We start from the raw sequence: 20644 nt of genomic DNA on the forward strand, positions 1-20644 counted from the left end.
AACTAACATCAAGCTTTAAAAATGGCTCTAACCTGAACCATCTGTGGAAAATTTATGAACCATGTTTAAAAGCCAGGTCTGTGCCAGGTAACCACCCAAATTTAAATGAGCTTTTCCTATTTCGACAAGTAGAATAGTCGAATACCTAACCAGAATTATGCCAGACGCTTGTGGCTACCACAAGTGTACAGTTTCACTAGGACATTTGTCTAAATATTACTGGGGGTGTAAGTATGTAATTGAACTTATATGCATATTTCTTTACCCTGTGTGGATTAGAGAATATGGATTAAGATTTTAATTCTGAAAGTTATGAAACTCGTTGACGTTGTATGTTGTATATCATCATTCAGTCCTGTAAAAGAATCATGCTCATAACCATGATTAGTGTATAAACTCAATAAACTACATTATGAAACTTAAAATGTCTTTAGAGCTGAGAATAACTTGGCATGCTTAAATATATATTTATATATATATATATATATATATATATATATACAAAGGATTTCTTGACATGTATTAACCATATTTAAAATTAAAGGACAATATTTTATTATGTGGTGAAAGGGGCAAAGATTTAATCCCACAGGTTTGACTGCTTCTAGAGGACCACCAGGTGAAAGCTGTCGAACCAGGTAAAATACCCTTGTGTCTTTCTGGTGTAGCTGTTGACTACAGCGGGTGATGGGTCAGGGATTCGATACCCCCTGTGTTGTTAGAAGTTGTCTATAGTTGAGCCTATTGTAAGTTTATACATACAAACCTGATAAATAGTTGGATTTGTGTATTGTTTATGAAACGGAACTATGATTTGGTTTAAGTTATTATCAATTCTGACTAAATCAAAAGCCTTACAGATGAGGAATGTCTTTTTGTTTTCACTATTTTGCAGTCATAAAAAAATGAAAATGTAATTGCATGATTGACAGTTTCATGGATGACATGTAGTTCAATCTTTAGTCACCATCTTTAATAAGGTTTCAGATGAGAGTGTGTCATGAACTTTAAGATATATTTAAATGTAACACGAAATGGATAAAAGAATGTTAGGGCGGATGCCGGTGTGGGGAGTTTGCTTTGTTGGCTCTGAGGTGCCGGACAGATCTGAGACGTTGCCACCTATTGATCTGTACCCCTGTCTCCTCTGTGCTGACTGTTGTTGAGAGGAGGTCCGCCGGCCTTTTCTCTGCAGAGCCAGGGAGATTTGAGCGGTGCCGCAGACCAAAGGCCGGGATGTGCAGAGAACACAGTCTGCACAGATAAACAGTGCCCTGTTTGGCTGTTTCCTTGCCGCTGCTGAGCCAGCTGATAACAGCGGGCAGGAGGGCAGACGGCCCTTGGCGACAGCGGACGAGGCCGCGGGGAGGCAGACACTCTGGCAACAGCAAGCTCTTTTCCCACATCCCACGCTCTGTGCTAACTTGTCTAATCTCACCTCTTTAGCTTGTGTTTTTTATACATAACAGGATTGTGCAGTTAATTAGCAACAATGCCAAAAACTATTTAAGCATCACCATGGTGACCAAAGTGGCAGCAGAAGTGGACACCCAAAGGATAAACACTGTAACTTTCATGCATAATGCTTCTCTCTAAGTCTGAACAATAATCTTTTACTGTGTAAAAACCAATAAAATCAGTCCTCTGAAAGCAAAGCTAGTGCGCAGTTCAACAACAGCCCCACAGCATAGAGTACAGAGATGGGAGTTGAAACCCCCCCCCCTCCCTCAACACCACAAGCTGTCGTCTCATTGTCTTGGCCCATCACCAGGCGCTGCAGTAATTGCAGCAGTGTGGCATTGTGGGGAATACTTTGCATTCCTTCTTTCACAAGAAACTTTCCCTCCCTCATAGTGTAACTTGCCAAAGATAAAATATGTCTGGAACACTGTTGTTTCCATTGTGCCACTGAGACAATCAGCCTATGTGTGTTTGATTATCAGGAGCAAAACAGTAACTGAAAGTCTTCTGAGCATTAATGAATTCCAGATTACTGAAAGAGAGTTGGAGGAGACAGCAAGTTAAACACAAGCTAGATGAACTATTCTGCTCATCTCCAACTTTCCCCTTTCATTTTGGTTTGTCATCTTATCCCATGGAGCCCTGCTGATAGCTCAAACATGCCAAAGGATGAACAATCAATAATGGGAGCATGCTTTGCCCATGCACATCCCCCATCTTCGGAGGCCACCGCACCCTCCAACACACCCACCAGCCTAATTTAGGAGACCACATCTGTTTTGGATTTCCTTGCCTCCGTGCTGCAGCATTACACAATTAAGATCAAGTGTGCTTTCCGAAAGGCAGAAACACTCACAAATACAGACAGGGACTAGTGCCAACACCAACTGAAACATACACTGCACCCTTTTATGGCACACCAAAGGAATGAAGAACAAGATGTTGCTGTGATCTCTGGACTTGGTGAATATGTTTGAATAACATGTAGCCTGAAGGATATTGTGACATCAAAGCTCACTTAGTAAGAGAAAACCATTTACCACTGCTATTAAAATAGTAAGGAAAAATATGAACCAGTGTTTATACCAGGAAGAAGTAGGATCTGCCTTTTTCTCAGCTGTATCTTTGGAGTTTTTTACCACGTATTGCAAAACTCTGGCCATAAAGCTGATACTGGAACCATACCTTTCTGGATTCTCCCAACTATATAATATCTTCATAATCTATGGTTACGAGATCTCACTATATTGATACGCCACAAAATTCTTTGTCATGGTGAGGTTCAGTTGTTGTCAGCTTGTGGTGTTGTCTGGTGAAGTAAGGAGAGTGATTTTAGCTTGAAATCCTGATGTATCTTTGTTTGAGACCCTTATTTTGAAGTTAAAAATGGAGTAACATCCATTCTGTTTGTGGAAACACAAAAGTGAGCCTTTTCAATACTTTTTTTTTTTTAACTGATTTCTAAAAACTTACTTGAACAAAAGAAATGGGAATTTTTGATTTTCCCAAAACAATAATGCTACAATGTAACTTCATGAATTCATGTATTTTCTTATCCTGTGAGTTGGATGTATCGTTATATTCTTATTATAATCTCACTAAAACAATGGAGGGGCAGTAGTAAGTCAGTGTAGATAGCTTGAATTCGTATGAATTATTGAAATGTTTGCTTGCACTGGGCCATAGACTATCCAAAACTGCAGCTCTTGTTGAATGTTTACCAGCGGTCAGGAGCAAGTCCATAACAAGAGGCATGGGGGTGGGGGTGTTGGCTTATGCTGGTTTTGTTTGAAAGCTATCAGTTTGTTTAGTATGTATTAAAAATACCAAGAAAACTAATGATGTTCTGTAAAACCTCACATCCTTTCTAAATTGTCAATGTCCCATTCATGCATAGCATCTAACTAGACAGACAGACAGACAGAGAGACAGAGAGAGGGAGAGAGAGAGAGAGAGAGAGAGAGAGAGAGAGAGAGAGAGAGAGAGAGAGAGAGAGAGAGAGAGAGAGAGAGAGAGAGAGAGAGAGAGAGAGAGAGAGAGAGAGAGAGAGAGAGAGAGAGAGATAGATAGATAGATAGATAGATAGATAGATAGATAGATAGATAGATAGATAGATAGATAGATAGATAGATAGATAGATAGATAGATAGATAGATAGATAGATAGATAGATAGATAGATAGATAGATAGATAGATAGATAGATAGATAGATAGATAGATAGATAGATAGATAGATAGATAGATAGATAGATAGATAGATAGATAGATAGATCCCTTTGGGGAAAAGGAAGTAATGAATTACTGTCAAAACTGAACATAAAACTATATAAAGTATAAACGAGGGAAATAAGTGTGGTAATGCTGATTTTTACCACTGAATATTTTACCCAACTTGAAAGCTGAATTTTTCTAAATGTTTCTTCATGAGATGTTTTCCTAAGATGTCAATACGTGTGGAGGATGCTGTGTGTATCAGATGTATGTATGTTTTAAAAATTAGCCAAAGGGCAATAAGTCGCATTGATCTGCTTTGTCATACATTGGTCTACATACAGCTTCCCACATCCTATCTTTGTTTTAAGGAACAGCAACAAAGAGCTGTGATTGGGAATGATTTTTTTTTTTCCTGGGAATTCCTTGAGGTTAAAAAAACAAACTGGAAAGATGCCCACTGGCTGGTCGGTTCCAGCTCCAAACTCTTAGAGTATGACAGCTGGTATGACTCTAGATCAACTTACACTTCCCGACTGGCTCCGGGATTCCTGCAGTTACATTCAGATGTCAAGTTATGGTCTCTGAGGAATTTTTCAATAACCTGCATGCCGAACTCCAGGGGAATGGTAGAGTCTTGATAACTACAAATGTAAATCTTAAGATGAGGCTTGGTACTTCACAGCAGGTCAGTCTGATGTGAAAGTTCAAGTAACATCATACAATAGAGACAAAGTCATTTATGCATATGCACATCTATTTATTCTATATCGATCAGGGTGTTTTCCAGCTCTTCTGACGAAAGTTGCAATGGAAACATTACAGTAAGTTTTTCTTTCCTCACAGCTGATGTAATCCAGTAATCCAGTTCAGACTGGCTCTAGCATGGTTGGTTTCTGGCATCCTTTCTGTTTTCCAAGTCACAATTACATTTGCCATTAGTACAATAAAAGCATTTAATTAACACACACATACTTGAATATTTTACAAATCCCATTTTAAAGACCTTTTGGGAGATGCTTCATGCCATAGGTAAGTGACAAAAAATATAGAGCAACAATTTATGAAATTAGAGGGATGGTTCAGGATATTTCAGGCAAGGTTCTGTTAAAAAGTTATAAGCAGTTAATGTCTTACCTGCAGTTGTTCCTGAAGGATAAAGATAAAGGCTGTTTGCGAGGGGCTACAACCTAAGCAGACTTGCACTGTCTTAACACAACTCCACAAACTCAAACACTGCTTTATGAACCAGTAAACCATTGTTACATTTGAATTAGACATGTTAATTTGTACTGTATTGCACCGACTACGCCAAAACAAATTCCTTGTATGTCCAAAAACGTACTTGGCAATAAAGCTTTTCTGATTCTGATTCTGATTCTGATTCATTTGGTATTGTAGAGGACCCGAACACAGGCAAAAGTTGCAAATAGTGGCAGGGAGGTGCTTGGCTCTTTAATAAAAAGTGAAAACATCCAAGGATGCAGAAATGAAGGCAATTTAAAAAGTCCCCCTCCAGAAGAACATGGGTGCAACATGCAGAAACTGGCATGAACACAGATGAGAGGAGGATCTGACAAGGTGTGGCTGAAACAGTGAAGCTTAAATACAGAGGAGGATGATTACCAGAATGAACGTGGGTGCGTCTAAGAGGGAAAACAATGGATTAATGTAACTGAGGGCAGAAACAGCTAAGGGAAACTACTGGGAGCAATGGGTGAAAATAAAGGAACATGCAGAAGCCAGAAAACAGTACTAACACCAAACAGAACTCAAAATACCAAACCAAAAGGAGACAAAGACTCAGAAAAAGGAGAAACTGGAAAAAAGAAGTGCAAAATGCACAAAAGCAAGTCTGATATCCATACCTGAAAAGTCAGAAATATAGCAAACCATAAATTAATTGAAAAAATACCAAAGTTGTTAGGATCACGATAAGGATGTAAACAGACTGTGATGGTTATTTACAAAGGAAATATACTGTGGGTAGGAGGTGGTGTGACACTAATGATCTCCCCAGGAGAAACACTTTACATGTTACTTAAGGGAAGATCATTGGTCGCACACCACCTCCTACCTCTAATTGTGCAAATGATAAACGGCCTCTTTTGAAAAAAACAACCCGATGCAAAGGTAACAATGTCTTTGAAATAGCATTTTCATAAACTGCTATTATGTTTTTGAGATATAAATAGTTTAATACAATAGACATCCGCTTTGGTCTTGGACAAGCTGTTAGCTTCACCCCTCAAGGATCAACTAATCTAGATTTATGCTAAATGAAGACAGCAAGAGTGTTAGCCTCTCCACATATAAACTAACTGCTTGTGATGCTTACAAGTAACGAGACAGACCTATAAATATGCTGTCTTTTTTTGTCTGAAATATTTCTAAACCCTCCAATGCATCCATCCAATATTGTTACCAATTCAGTACATAATCAAATATTCATGCATGAATGCATCTTGCCAGCAATACCTGGAAATTAAATTAAAAAATAAACAATTATAAAAATTATAAAACACATTTTTCACACATGCATGCCTTTCCTGTGGTTTTAATCTGACAGGAACCGTCAGCCTAATTCTCCACCTAGACCTATTTGTCCAATACAAACAAGTGGGCGCCAGGGCTCACCATTCACCAATGGACAAAGGAAACAATGCCTTTACCCTGATGATGGCGATAGACTCTGCATGTCACCAGAAGCTGAGTGATAACATTTCTGACCTATGCCTAAAGCAAGCTTGCTTTGCTGGTGCTCTGCTGGTGCCATTGTGTCTTCCCCACACCAGACGACTGAATGGTTCTTGTCTATTTCTCACAGCAGATTGCAAACTGTCTAGCCATCTATGAATACCACCTCATCCCATCCACGTCCTCCCCCATACAACCTCAACTCCACCCATGCCTTCACGCTCCACTGCACGCTGTGAAGAACTGAGCACTCCCAGTGTTATCTGCCCCATCACACTCTGATGATAATGTGGAGACTGGTGTCTGAGCAGGCAGATTGCGGTCAGAGAAAAAGATTTGCAAGAATGAAAAAAAAAACATATGTCAGACAACGTCTATATCCTTTCCATCGCTAATACTGTTGTTGCACCATCAAATGTTCGCAAATACCCACCCACACACACACAAACACATTCCCACACACAATGTTGGTTTGACTCATGGGCTATCTCGTTGTTTTGTATAGGACAGGAAATTAACAAAAGCGTAGCCTGGACTTCATCTCGCTGCAATGTTGAGTTGCATGAAAAATGTAATGCGCAGGAGGACGTGCTTTACTACATGTCTCCTCTTCCTGGCTTTTATTTTCAGTTGAAAGGTGAAGTGATTGCGGCCACAGACATGGAGCAGATAGTAAACAGGAGGATCCATTAGTGAGCAATGAAAACCAGAGAGAACACGGAGGCAGGGTGGAGAAATGACCATTGAACTAGGAGATCTTGAAGAACAAGAAACACCGCAGACAGATCAGAGATAAAGCTATGGAGAAGTGTAAAACAGAGAGACAGAAAATTATATTATTCAATATGTCATGAAACTGTTCCAAGGAGAGCATTATTCAGAGAAACAGCCTAGAGGTCCATGGTAACTCTGGAGGAGCTGCATAGATCCAGGTGGAGAAAATCTGTGGATTTTACAACAATTTGCTGTGCACTCCACAAATCTGGTCTTAATTAGAGGATGGCAAGAAAGGAGGAGCAGACTCCCTAAGGCAGATGCCAGGTTGTTTTGCTCTCATACGTGGTTATCGGGCCAGCCTTCATTGTGTCATTGCTCTCCTCGAAGTTCTGCCACTTACCTTTGCTGTTTTTTCCTTAAAGGGGCCAGTTCCCTCGTTCATGTTCCTGGCTTCCTGTGCTCTGCTTTCTCGTTCCTTGTGGTCTTTGGAGAAATCCTCCCAAGACTCACCCTGTGAATGTTCTCATTGCTCCTCTGGTTGCCCTCCTGTTACAAGCTGCTGGCATCCTTCAACACCACATCTCATTCACTTGCCTGTCCACCCTCTAAGTTTCACTGTCTCCTACTCTAGAAAGAAAACAAAAACAATAACCTGCCGCCATTCACCACCACCTGCCAACCTCAAACTCTGTAGATTATTACTCACTTTCCCGAGAAGACCAGGGCCACAGCCACTTGTAGGAATCTCTCTCTTTCTCCATCGATAATCTACAGCAGTATTCATTCACTGAGAAAACCATTGACATGTTCAGTATGTCTTACAGGCTGTAGTTAAGGTGAAAAATAAATTTTTTACGAGATTCTTGTCCCCTAAAATCCCACCAAAGTACATTCAAGTTCGTGGTTTATTACATGAAAAAAATGTGAAAGAGTTCAAGAGCCATGAATACTTTTGTAAGGCCCGTTGGTAATCATCTGGATGGCAAATTTTCAGATAATTGCTCTTCGAACTGAAAAGGAGAGAAAAAGCAGCCAATGTTCACATAAAAACTTTGAACACTTTCAGATATTCTGAAGAAATACTGCTTACAACCACTTACCAAAAAAGTCTGGTTCCTTGGAAGAAAAACATTAAGAAATAAAGGATGACTTCAAACTGTTTGCACAATACTTTGAGCAGGCAACATACAGTGACTGAGGAGAGGCTATTGTTTTGATTCCAAGTCAAGCTTGAAAATCAGAGAGATATTTACTCTTATCATTGTATTCATAAGTAAGAGAAAACAATGCAAGACGGATTTGTTCACCAAGGGCAGTAAATGCCGCAGAATCCACAGCTAAGCAGGGTTGATGCAGACTCCTCATAAACAGTCAAGTCTCCAGTTTTCTTTATGCCGAGCCGACTGACATAATAACGAACCACACAGGCTTGTATGATTACCTCTGGAGACAGCATAGTGAGAGTCTGATCCACACGAAGCTCTGGCTCCCACTAACACAATCTGCCCAAGCCCGCTTCTTCTCTCTGTCTCACACCTAGAGACGGCGTCTAAGCAGGCCATTTTAGGGCGCATCTATGCACTTTGATTTATTGTAAATGAAAAAGCCTGGAGATTGGCTGCAAGGCTAAAATGCCCTCTCTGGCTGCCTGACTGAGCTCCACGGTGTCTGAGCTGGATTTTATTTCCTCCCATGTCATCTTCGTTGCAATTGTTGCAGGCCAATAATTCAAAGAAAATGTTGTGTTTCCAAGGAAAAGTTTAGTTAACCCTGAACTTTGTGGTCCATGCCAATCAGGCTGAAATTATACCACTTTTTGTACCACAATATTATAGAGACATGAAGTACAGAAAGTGAAAAAATGGATTTTGGACAAACTGCTCAGCTTTATAACAGTAACATAATTATGGGTCCATAATATTGCTGAGTAAAAACATGAAAGAGACGATGAAGGCGCAGTCTTCATCAAATTATGTTTTTTTTAGGAAAAATGAGGCTGGATGGCATGCAGGCAGTGATGATGTGTCTTGGCAGGCACAGATAGGGGAAGTGAAGTCATGGACCCAGTCATCATCATCTGGCCACACATTCCTAACCTATCTGTGCAGCAAACTGGATCTCCTTCTCCCTCTTATCAGCTGTCAGGAATTTTTCTATCAGAGGCCCTTTCTCTGTCTCTCTCCTTCACTGTCTCCTCTGGTTTCTTATTTGGACTCCCCCCTGTTTTTGTTTTGCTCCCTTCCTGTCCCTTCCTTGAAGCTGCAGAGCTGACAGAGAGCATAAATGGTTAAACACTCATTAAGATAAGGAAGCAAGGAGACGTCGGGTGGCTCCTAAGGCAGACTGGAACCCAAACATCACTGGTGCCTGCTGCATCACCACAGCAGGAGTCCGTCTGTCCCACCAACACATCATTGACAAACTAATACAGTCATGATGATTAGATTTTGTAAATAGTCATATTTATGCAAGCCTTTCTGATAATTTTTTTCCCCAAATTTCTAACCTCAGCTTACATTGAGGTCTATCAAGATTGCACCATCTACGGAAGACTTTTAAGCTCTTTGATAAAACTTGTGTTTTTTGTGTGCGAAATAAATTTAAATATGAAAAAAGTAATTGTAGGCAAAGCTTTAAATGTGGATTTTACTGACTAACAACTATAACTACCACAGTGACCTCTGTAGGATTAATATTAGAGCTAATGGTTTTGTGCTCTTTGTTCAACAACAACCATATTGGAGCAGAGTGACATGGCTTGTGACTGTAAATGTTAAGACTCATAATTAAACAGCATTCTCTGTTCATGTTGTTTTACTTGTTAAACTAGAATAGGGCAGTGCTACATTTGTAACCTCCCACTCTCAGCCACACAGCTATTAAGAACAGCTATAAAACAAGAAGAAATTGAGTTGTGAAATTAGCAAATGTCCAATATGAATTAGAACAAATGCAGTTATATCCAGTGAACTGATATATTTTCTTTATCAGTTCATGTATTTCTTTGACTTCTTTCACAGTGCAGTTGTTTAACCAGCCAACTTATCCACCAGGACAGTTAGATACAAAATGCAATGCTTTATTTGCAGAAAATCATAATTGTTGAATAAAATCCCTTAAATCCAGATTACTCAAGAGAAGGCAGCCATCAGATCAGAATTGTTTTCCTATTCACAAATCAATATTCTATTTCTTTGACCGGATCCCTCTGAATTTTATTTTAGGACCTCAACAATCCTTACTATTACCATCCATTTCTCCCCCATGTGCTGCTCCACATCAAGGTGCAAGTCATGGGAGGAACAACCTGACCAGAGATCCTCAGACCTCCTGAGGCATTTCCAAGGAAGAGATGAGATATAATCTGTCCAGTTGTGCCTGAATCCACCCGGAGGCATCTTCCTAATGGGACATATCCGCAACTCTTTAAAAGGCAACCAGGTGGTTTTCCTACCTAATGCTGAGACCAACTGAAACCATTTTGCTCCCTTTAGAAGGAGCAGCAGCTCTGCTCTTAGTTCCTTACCCTGTCCTTTATTCGCCTGTCACACAGCTGCATATCTGCCTTGCGCTTCAAAGATGTATGAAGATACGTGACTTTGTGTAAATAATGTTCTGACATGTCTTTCTGATATTGTAGGCTATGCAATTTGATCTTAAGCTAACCCAGGAAAGACGTTTTTGGATTAGTCAAAAAACTATTTGGCGTGAGTGTAGCAAATTAGTAATACCAATAATATTTTACAAAGGTCCTCGCTGATAAATAATTTACAGAAGGGCTACTAATATATTACCGCCAGTGCCTGAAATCAATCCTTTTTTTGTTTGATAAAACTGAATTTATTCATATTAAATTGCTTTTCCAGTCATACTGGCCACCCAAAGCACTTTATAATATAGCCACATTCACCCAGTCACACTCACAAACACAGACACATTCATACACTGATACACAGATTATTAGATAATTTGGGTTTAAGATGAACATCACCATGTAGCACAGGAAGAAGTTGGATTCGAACACACAATGTTATGGTAGTCAGACGACTACAGTTCTTATTCAGCCAGAGTCTCCCATATGTCATGCCATGCAGACAAACTGATATAGAAGAAGTTACATAAGCCATAAGCACATAAGCATCGGAACGTATTTTTTGAAAAACTCTGCTAATGATTATTTGACAGCTTGAGGTCTCTCCAACTGCATATCCACCTTATTCCTTTTGATGCTTTTATATAACTTATGTGCACATCTTTAAGAACAGCAATCTTACATGGAAGCAAACCTTCTCTTACAGACCAAATTGAATTAAAAAAAATATTTGGAAACATTAACTTTCACAACTCTACTGCTACAGATAAAAAAGTTAAATAAATAGTTCTGAGTTGTATTAGTACTTTCATAGTAATAAGGCTGCTCTAATTGTTTAGAACAGTTGGGCACAATCTTGTGTAACTCAAAGCAGTTAAAGAGCTGAGACAGAGGCTTTATCACCACCTATCACCTGGCTGGAATCCAGTGTCATTGTCAGTAAAAATACAGACTGAGGATTGCTCATGTGTAACAGAACCAGGATGGGGTTGCCGCTATGCAGCTGCAATGTTATGAAGGTAAAATCATAATTCAATTAAGTATTCATCAGTCATTTTCTATGCTTTTAAACCTACTGAAAAAACTTTTATTGGCTATTTGACTATGTTTAAGGGGTCATTTTTACATGAGTAGGGCTGGAGTCGAAATGTCATCTCTTTTAGTAGTTCTGCTGTACCAAGTTGTTTTATGGTGCTATATTGCACCTGGAGCCTTCATTTCCCAGAGGGAATGTTCTTGAGGGATCAGAAAAGTTTTTTTATGTATCTGTTGTGGGTGTGGCTGAGGAGAGACCAGAATGTGATGCATTGTTAGGTATTACATATTATAAAAGGACATATCTGCTTTGCTTGTTCTTCTCTAAACCTAAAACCATAACTGATGTTTTCTCGGTAGTGCTGTTAAATCATTTTCTGAAGTCAATGCTTCTTTACTGGAGGTAAACCCTGATACAGTATAAAGATTTTTCTCTATGGGTTTTTTGTTGACAAAGTGAAGAAGAGAGAGTCATACTTAGATTAGAATAATGTAATTAAGGGAATCTGAACCACTGATTGCAGGAACAATCCTGTTTCCTTATGGGTGCTTGTTCAACACTCACATGTTGAATTAATCTGTTTCTAGGTGCAGCCGTGAGAAGGAGAGCAGACACTGGAACTTTGCAGGGACATATCATTAAGCAAAGGGATTATTGAAACAGATAAAAAGGGAGACAATTTGCTAAATTGCAAAGCAATTACTTCAATAATACAGCTCACCACACGATTCAGGCAAAATATGAACAACATAAACAACAGACATACATACTTGATAGATGTGACGGGACTTGATGTTGCTTGAAATGCACTTCATTTCCTCTTGTTTAAACCAGATAGATATGTCATCCTACATGACAAACTAAAATAGTTTGGCAGCTGCTTAAGGAATTCATTAAAACTTTAAAACAAAAAAAAATGTGAACATTTACGGATGTGTGGTTTTGTATTGGTTAGCATAATCTAGCATTATATTCATTGGCTCCATGACAAATAAAAGTAAAGAAGATAGAAGAATGGATCATAAAACTCTAAAACATTTTAACATCATGTTACCTACAAAGCACAGGTTGAAGTATGCTTACAATTCATGTCACGGGCCCCATAATCCCACATTACAAAATTACAGACAGAGGGGTTTCTGCTTCAACCCTTCTACCTCCCAACCAACCCTGATGACAGACCAGTGAGAGGAGTCCTTTGTTGGTAATTCAGCTTACCTCATTTCCAAAATACCAGAAGCCCTGCTGAATAATAAAATATGTCTACACTGGTGTACATATTTTTAGCAGAAGCCAAACACTTTTGGGCCCAAGATACAGAGCTGTATTTGTTGAATTGTGAATTCAAAAATGGTGAAAGTTTTTTTTTTTTCATTCACTGACTTTTATTTGGTCATGACCCCCGACCCCCCATCCATCGACCCACCCCTCTGCCCCAAGTGCAGTGGGAAAGTGGGCTTGTGTGGATACTTGAGAGCTGGAACTAAAATCCACCAGGAAACCTGCAATTACTCATAAAGCACTGCTAACATCAGGCCACGCCTCTCGCACTCTGCAGACCCAGAATCCTGTAAACGTGTCAGTGGCAGGATGTCTCTCCTCCTCTCTGTTATACACGACTCACACACAGAAGGAAGGTCAAACATCTTTCTCAAACAATAAGAGATAGAGAAGTGCTGTACAGCCTGTAGTGTTTGCACTGGATGATCGAAAATGATCAAACAAGGCTGTCCTTGACCCCAATCAGCAACACATTGTTATTTATATTGTACCCTTTACAAAAAAAAATATTATTTTTTTTTCACAAACATGTGCGTCTTTTTACTCAAAAGCCTTCTTAAAATGTCTTTAACTGCTTAACAAAACACATAGACAGGTAAAATAAATGCAATGAATGCAGGGACCGTAATCTCCTTCATCTAATTTGGGATAGCAGGACAAAGCTACAGAAAGCAGAAACACAAGAATGATTTCCTCAGAACTGGCGTGCAATCTCATGCACTAACTATTGGCTATATGGCCATCGGTTTGAAGGCTGGCAGACTCAAGTCTTTGAAATCTGATGCTTGTCCAAGCAATGTAATCCCTCCCAGACTCTGGATGATTATTTCCAGAACATTATCTAAACTTTCAAATCGAACTTAACATGTTTTAATTCAATGTAAATTCTTAGATGATTTGTACCAACTGTACAAAACCTTAATGTGTGCCATAGATTTGACCATAGAGTTAACACTGGTGATGGTTCTGCATTCCAGACATAGGAATAAGTGTTTCTTAGATGGGATTTTTGAAACAAATATACATGCAGTGGTGAAAGTAGGTGCCATAATTAAAACAATCTGAAATTTGTCCAAAGCAACTGGAATAGTGGCACAAAGTGGAATTTTCAACATAGACGAATGTTTACCCAGCAAACGACTCCCAGCTGAGCATGAAGAACGGTAATACTGCGAGGACTGGGAAAGTGCATTCCTTTTTGACATGAGGAAGCTTTTCAGCGGCCAACCATAATGTCAGAATGCATGATTAAACATCAATTTGAAGGCTCTGTCAGAGGTAGGAGCCAAACAGAGCCCGACCAGATCTCCTGTGCATTTAAGAAAATTCACACAAAAATTTCTGTTGAATATTTTCCCTAAACTTTAAACTTTACGTGCCCCATAATCATGTCTGTAATGATAGCGTGTTTGCTTTGTCCAAACACAAGGGCCTCTGTTTTAGAAACACACACTTATGCTGGGATGATGATGGATTGGAAGAAATTATAGGGCACTATTCTACCCAATCAAATACAGAAAAAAGAACCACAATAAATACAAAGAAAGTAAAATCATATTTAGTTTTAAAGTTACAAAAAGGTAAAACAAAAAAAGATGCACTGCTTTTTAAAAGTTTAACTTACTAAAGGTCCTTTAATACAATGTGAAATGAGTTGATCAATGATAGATATGAACAAGTTACAGGTATTAAGATCAAGATTTGTTTTTAAATCACTGTTCTTAACTAATAAAATTTTCTGCCTACAATTTAAAATCCATTTATATGATTTAAAAGACAGTTTTCTTTGGCTGTTTGGAGTATAGCTGTCCCACCACCAGCTGTTGCTACAAATGGGCATTTGCTCACACGGGCATTTTCCTCACTGTCAAGAAAAACAAAGTTGACAGCTTGGAAGTATTCCTGACCGCTACAAACACAGAGATTCATGGTGTTGGAACTAAAGGATCACCACTCATCATTCTTCTTAAAGGGAAAATGTAATCATTTTAAAGCCATAATACCTACAAATATTAAAAATATGAAACATCAATTATAGTAAAGTGGAAAAAAAGATGGGTTGGGGTTGTTATTTTAAACACATAACATTCTGCTTTTTGAGCTGTTGTATATGTTGTTTTGTTTATGTTGTATGACGAAGAGTTTTTTAATTTTGCAGAATTTTAATTTCCAATTACAATAAATGAATATGATATGAGTTTTCACTGTTTCCCAAGCAGATGAGTTGCATTAAAAGCATTTTTTGACAACAAAGTCTTTTTAGCCATGCCTTTTATACAGGTCCTTCTCAAAATATTAGCATATTGTGATAAAGCTCATTATTTTCCATAATGTCATGATGAAAATTTAACATTCATATATTTTAGATTCATTGCACACTAACTGAAATATTTCAGGTCTTTTATTGTCTTAATACGGATGATTTTGGCATACAGCTCATGAAAACCCAAAATTCCTATCTCACAAAATTAGCATATCATTAAAAGGGTCTCTAAACGAGCTATGAACCTAATCATCTGAATCAACGAGTTAACTCTAAACACCTGCAAAAGATTCCTGAGGCCTTTAAAACTCCCAGCCTGGTTCATCACTCAAAACCCCAATCATGGGTAAGACTGCCGACCTGACTGCTGTCCAGAAGGCCATTATTGACACCCTCAAGCAAGAGGGTAAGACACAGAAAGAAATTTCTGAACGGATAGACTGTTCCCAGAGTGCTGTATCAAGGCACCTAAGTGGGAAGTCTGTGGGAAGGAAAAAGTGTGGCAGAAAACGCTGCACAACGAGAAGAGGTGACCGGACCCTGAGGAAGATTGTGGAGAAGGGCCGATTCCAGACCTTGGGGGACCTGCGGAAGCAGTGGACTGAGTCTGGAGTAGAAACATCCAGAGCCACCGTGCACAGGCGTGTGCAGGAAATGGGCTACAGGTGCCACATTCCCCAGGTCAAGCCACTTTTGAACCAGAAACAGCAGCAGAAGCGCCTGACCTGGGCTACAGAGAAGCAGCACTGGACTGTTGCTCAGTGGTCCAAAGTACTTTTTTCGGATGAAAGCAAATTCTGCATGTCATTCGGAAATCAAGGTGCCAGAGTCTGGAGGAAGACTGGGGAGAAGGAAATGCCAAAATGCCAGAAGTCCAGTGTCAAGTACCCACAGTCAGTGATGGTCTGGGGTGCCGTGTCAACTGCTGGTGTTGGTCCACTGTGTTTTATCAAGGGCAGGGTCAATGCAGCTATCAGGAGATTTTGGAGCATTTCATGCTTCCATTTGCTGAAAAGCTTTATGGAGATGAAGATTTCATTTTTCAGCACGACCTGGCAACTGCTCACAGTGACAAAACCACTGGTAAATGGTTTACTGACCATGGTATCACTGTGCTCAATTGGCCTGCCAACTCTCCTGACCTGAACCCCATAGAGAATCTGTGGGATATTGTGAAGAGAACGTTGAGAGACTCAAGACCCAACACTCTGGATGAGCTAAAGGCCGCTATCGAAGCATCCTGGGTCTCCATAAGACCTCAGCAGTGCCACAGGCTGATTGCCTCCATGCCACGCCGCATTGAAGCAGTCATTTCTGCCAAAGGATTCCCGACCAAGTATTGAGTGCATAACTGTACATGATTATTTGAAGGTTGACGTTTTTTGTATTAAAAACACTTTTCTTTTATTGGTCGGATGAAATATGCTAATTTTGTGAGATAGGAATTTTGGGTTTTCATGAGCTGTATGCCAAAATCATCCGTATTAAGACAATAAAAGACCTGAAATATTTCAGTTAGTGTGCAATGAATCTAAAATATATGAATGTTAAATTTTCATCATGACATTATGGAAAATAATGAACTTTATCACAATATGCTAATATTTTGAGAAGGATCTGTATATATATATATATATATTTCATAGAAATATCAGCAATGGATATATGGCAAGACAGAAAACAGATTAAGTGAGAATTTTTTCCACAAAGATTTGAGTAAGAGATACGGGTTAGTTCTGTGGAAATAAACAGGTAAAGAGGACTGATTTGGCCCTACTCAACTCGGCTGGCTTTGCAAGCGTTTCCATTACTGTTTACCCATGCCTACTTTTTTGGTCCCTGCTCCTGAGCAGTGAACAGACATGAACAGCCTGCTATTCACTGATTGGCCGTGGGACGAAGACAAAAAGAAGGTTTTTTCTGATGTAGTGCAGGGAAAGGATAGTAAAACTGAAGAGCCACTACATTAATATTAAGGACCACATTTGAAAGAGTGGGTCTAACCGAAATACAATTTTACTATTGACAAATTGTAAACCATGCCTGAAGGTTGAAAGAAAAGAAAAAGGACACATTACCTTTTTGAATTACACGGAGACGGGTCGTTGTATTTAATAACATCCCAAACCAGCTGATCACACATAAAATCAGCTGTTCAGGCGCACAAACAATTCCCCCAAAACACACTATAAAAAAACCACCATGAAACAGCGTGCTTGGTTCGGAAATTGATTGACGGTCTTTAAGTGAAGCAGCGTCTGCAGGAAGAGCTGCCCGTATTCAGACTACTTGCATCGGATCAAACGAGAGGAACTCTCCGCAGAATCCGCATGAATATTCAACCTAAAACTAACTTCACCGTGGTCAAACGTGCTTCGTTTTGCGCTTTAAAGTCCTTGTCCTCGTTATTCCATTGCTGAAAAGAAACATTCATTATAAAGCCAAAACTGTAACTTCTTTAAGCGAACCAGTCCAGACAGCAGCGTCTCTCCTCTCCGCTTCTCCTGCCACCCTCTCACATCAGAACCCCTGAGCCTTATTTTATAAGTTCTGGCTGGGCTGTGGTCCAGATGATTATCCCAGTAGATCAATTTATACACGAAAAAACATATATGACATTCTTGCATTGTTATGATTTGTGGGTGTTTTTGGGTTTTTGTTGGTTTTATTCACAGTTAAGGTTTTGAATCGTTCTTCTGTTTGTTTTCCTGGTCATGCTTTAGTTGTTGTATTCATGTTTTGCTTAGTTGTGTACTTGGACTGAGCTTCTGGTTATGCTTTGGTTTCATGTTTTTCTAGTTAGATTTCTGTTTGTTTGTATCCTTGAAGTTCTGTTTTGCCCCTGTCATGTTGTGTTCTGTCTGTTAATTATCTTTATCCGGTTCACCTGCTCCAAGCTAATCTGTCTCCTTGCTCCACCTGGTTTACTCTCCATATATACACTCCTGTTCAATTATTCAGCGCGGAAATATTTCTAAAATCTTGTCTTGTTGCCAAATCATGGCTTGTTTTGCGGATCATGCCAAGCCTGTCCTGCCTGTCAGTTTATTGTTTTGTTCCTGCCTCTTCTGAGAGTGAGTTTTTGTTTTTTATTAAATTTTTTTTCACTTACCATCACGCTGCATGCTCGTCTGTATTCTGGGGTTCTATACAATAATACAAACATTATTAGTATTTAGTTTAATTATGTTTTATTTTCTATTTTTCTTATCCTTTCACGCAGATTACTTTAATGTGAGAAATGTCACACAGTAACGTTAGCAGCACTACAGTGACGGCTGGAGGCGGGGCTTCAGCCGTCATAGCTTCAGCTTTAGTGGCTCAGTGGTAACACAACTGGTACCGTACCAAGTAGAGAAAAAACCGAGTGGATCGGAGCAACACTACATAAAACGAGCCAGTGGAAAAAGGGCATTATAAGGCGAACACAATTTTTGATTGTGAGCAAATTTATCAGGTAAGAAAATGCTTTGTTTTACAGTAGTTTTCACTTTTATTTATGTCTTCTGCTAGTTGCAAACAGTTAAACCAATAAACTCTCTCTCCAAATGACCCTCCTGCACGAGTTCTGGCCTGTTGACCTTTGCTGCATGTCTTCCTCTCTCTTTCCACTCCATTTCCTGTAGTTCAACTTACAAAATAAAGGCCATTAACGCCATAAAAAAAAGGAAAAAAGAAAACCAGCTCATGGAAAAACATGCAAGGCCAGAACAAAGAAAACCCAAAACAACATTTACATAAAGAGTTCAATCTATTGTTTGTCTTCATTAAGATCAACTTAATTTTACAACAGAAAATAAAACTACAGTTGGTAAGTGTGTGCTTTTGAAAATGTGATTGAAAACATATAAACTCCATATTTCATGTGAAGTCAAATTCTCTCGGAAATGAATCAGAATAAATTACAGCTAAAAGAAACGCAAACACTAAATCAAATCCCGATCTACGACCAACTCCTGTCACCTCTGGTCTGAGAGCTGCATTAACGGCCTTTGGTGTGCCAAGTCATTACAACAGCAGCACTCTAAAACTGTGCCATTACATGGTTTTCTAAACACAGAGCCCTGCCTAGACACTGATTTAATGTGAGACAGAAAATGGAAACCTGTTTCCTGAATGCAGGGAATAAGCATTAGCTTTGTCACAAGGTCAGGGTTCACATTCGGGGTATGGTGGTATAAAAGAAGTTAAATGACATGATATCACTGGGGGCTTATGTTTGACTGCCAGTCAGTGAACAAACACTTCACACCTTCAGAGTAACTAAAAATTTGGGAACTTTTGGAAGAAAGCTGTATGCAAGTTTTTTATTCAGCATTTGTAAACAGAAAACAAATTTACAAAAGCACTTTTCTTTTTTTCTGCTAAATCCAAATACTTTCTAAAAATACACAAATTAAGAGGTTTAATGTGCATGATGACAAAGCAAGCTCATATTTATATTGCTTTTCATATTCATTTCCTGTATGTAACTTTCCTAATTAGCTTATTGTTTACTCTTATTTGGGACCCTTGTTAAGCAGGGATTCCTAATGTTCCTGACTCGCAAAGTAAAACAAGCGGAGACTTGAGACCCTGACTAAGATCAGTTCTCGCATGAATGCTGCCGGGTTCATGAGACGAGAAGAGATTCCCTTGTCAATGTGGGAGATCACATTTATTATGATTTCTTTTAAGAAAAGAGAAAATACAGATTTTTTTGTTTTGACATATGAATCTCAATTTGTGTTTTTTTGGTTTGTTTTTTTGTTTTTTTTCAATTTGTGTTTTAAAGATTCTGTAATAAGTGTAGAAGAATTCAGTTCAGAGAAATAGGACATTAATTTATTGCAGAATAGTAATTTATCAACTTCATTGTCAGCTGGCCTCTTTCTGTGTACAACACAAGGGGTCATCCACTCCCCATTTACTGGACATGACAGTACCCAAGAGAAAACATGTTCAGAGTGTAATTGCTGTTCTTTATCCTTTAGTCGCCCTCTGACGCAGTAGCATCCTGGACAAAAAGCCATCTATTCCATACCAAAACTGCTATTAAGTCTACAAACATTGCTACAAAGCTAAGCTACATAGACATAGCAGCATTTTTATCCACTTTTAACTAGTGTTTTATATATTCTAACAATCCTGGCAGAAATAAGACATTTGCAAATCATTAGAAACAAATACATTTCTGGAGATCATCTCAAGACCTCCCACATAATGTTTTGTGAAACACAGCGGGGTCCTGACTCCAGCTTTAATATCCACTAGATTCTTGAGGTATTTTAACTATACTAAGTGTCAGAGTTATTGAGAAGAATCATAAAGGACAAACTGGTGTAGGTCAACCCAGTGACTCAAACAATGGTCACTGAACACTAAATGAACCATAATGAATGGTGTC

Source organism: Girardinichthys multiradiatus, chromosome 2 (assembly GCF_021462225.1).
Source record: "Girardinichthys multiradiatus isolate DD_20200921_A chromosome 2, DD_fGirMul_XY1, whole genome shotgun sequence".
In the NCBI taxonomy this organism is placed as follows: Eukaryota; Metazoa; Chordata; class Actinopteri; order Cyprinodontiformes; family Goodeidae; genus Girardinichthys; species Girardinichthys multiradiatus.